Genomic DNA, 2,281 nt, shown 5'->3' with positions numbered 1-2,281 from the left:
GGAAAGGGGGTTCCAGTTTGATACCAGGTTCAGCTGGCAAAATGTAGACAGGTTTCCTACCTAAGGGCAGCTGCGGGTGTTTACATGCCTGGCACAGAGATTTCGCTTTTCTTAGTCATTATTCTGGGGGGACATCTGGAAATCTCTGTTCCCGATCCCTTTGTCCGTCCCAATCCCCCTCCCCGCCCAATTCTCTTCTCAGTTTCCTAGGGAATTTCACCCTCTACAGACAGAAGTGCTGCAGCTCTTAAGGCATGGAGGCATAAAGTCAGATGCAGTGAAAACTTGAGAGCAGCCCCAGAAGGCAGCGCGGTGCAGCAGTAGCATATAGACAGCCCCCTAATTTAAAAGTTCGTTAAACAGTTATGAAATTATTTTCCCCGTTTTGCTTTACTGAGGTTCCCGCGGGCTTCGGCGCTGGGATCACTCTTCCTCTGTTTATCTCCTGCCTTTACACCTGTTCTTATGGTGGGGAAGTCGGAGCTCTGCAGGCCAGAGTCTGGGGCACGGGCTGTGCACTGGGAGGGAAAAGCAACTGCGGGATCTGTAGTATGCGAGACTGGGTAGGACACGATCGCCACCTAGGGGAAGAAACGTGGGAAATAAACGCAAGAAAGAACTTCGCAGAAACTTTCCTCGGTGCAACGGGCCAAGAAGGGACGTGGGAAATCGCACGTAGCGAGCTCCACGGGAAAAGACAGGTTCCGTGTAAAGGACTTTTGGCTCTCAGGAGGCCGTGAAGGAACGGAGAGAGGGGCCCGTCGCGTGACACTGCATATTGATCTCTCTGAACCAGTTTTGCCTCCTGAAAAGAAGCACAGTTGCCAGGTGTGATGATTCCCACGAGTGCTGCGACGGGGCTGGGATGTCACGTGTTTGCTAAAAAATACAAGATTAGACAAAGCCAATTCTTTTACCAGCTACCCCCTTGTAGAGGAGCTCCCAGGGCCATGTGTTTGGGAAGGACATTTCCGAAAGGCTCGTGCTGCGCGGCGGGCTCAGCATTCCGCTTCCTCCGCTGTTCCGGCAGGGAGGGTTTTGGTGCTAGTCTCCAGTGTGACTGTGTCGCTGTGTGTACCGCAGGGCGCAGTGATACACCGCCGTGTCTGCCCGCTCCAGGGCGGTGATGGTCAAGACCGTGTAGTTGGCATCGGCCTGGGAAGAAAACCGTACAGTGGCAAACCCGGCGGTGTCGCTGTAGGTACTGAGCTCCTTAGTCCCCCTGTAGAGAATATACTGCAGGGCTCGGTCCCGATGCTGGCGGTACCAGTACAGATAGTAACCAGTGCTGTAGGTGGTGGTGTAGAAACAGCGGAGCGTCACCGTGGCTCCTTCTGCTGCAGACATCTGTTCTTCTTCGGGTCGGATTGAATCACCTCGCACCGCCCCTGCCAAGCAAGGAATAACGCCAGAGACAGAGTGTGAGTGTCTAACCTTCGGAGCCTGAAAATGCTGGGCTCTTCGCAGACGGCCAGACAGTGCTCAGGGAAAATCACAAAACGAAGGAGCAAGAGAAAGCTGCACAGACAGAGAGACAGCTGGGGAAGGAGCGCAGAGATGAAGGTACCGTTGCAGAACTTGGGCAGACAAATCACTAGCAATAAACCAGGGTGTAGGGGCATAGGAAGGAGTCCGTTACCTGGACACAGCACCAGTGCAGAAATGCTAAGGATCAAACACGCCTCCATTGATTGAGGAAAGCGTCCCCTGTTTGCAGGTTGCGAAGGAAAAACCAGCAGTGAAGCAGCAGTATCCTTGGTGAATTGGTGCAGACTGCCCCGGGTTATTTCAGAAATGATCAGGGGGGAGGAAGTTCAGACGTGAACCGACAGCTCCAGCCAAGAAGAGAGCCACGGGGTGTGGTTCGCCGCCTCCCCCTCCTTTTTCCGGGGACGCAGCAGATTCTGTCCCTTCACCCGCACTTCCAACGACCTGGAGCTGTTGTGGCTGCGACTGATTATAAGGCAGCTAATGTGCGGACATGGAAGGGGGCGGTGAGGAGGTCCGGTTCCATGCTGCAGACGGCGGGGGGGGGCTTGCAAAGCTAATGAGATAAGATAAAAAGTGGTGACTGTGGCAGAAATGCCACTGTCGGTGCCCCTCTCCTGAGATCTGTCTCCACCAGCCTGGGAGGCGGGTGTTGAATCTCTCACAGCAGGGATCTCGCTCCTTGTCTGCAGACAAAAGCCTGGCACCTGGGAGGGGATGCTCTGGTCACCTGGGCAGGGGGGGAAAGACCCGGCCCTGCGCGCGGGCCCAGGTAGCCACGGATGCCGTGCAG

Source organism: Alligator sinensis, unplaced genomic scaffold, assembly GCF_000455745.1.
Source record: "Alligator sinensis unplaced genomic scaffold, ASM45574v1 scaffold1124_1, whole genome shotgun sequence".
NCBI classification, from domain to species: domain Eukaryota; kingdom Metazoa; phylum Chordata; order Crocodylia; family Alligatoridae; genus Alligator; species Alligator sinensis.
Note: the sequence above shows the minus strand (reverse complement) of the source record.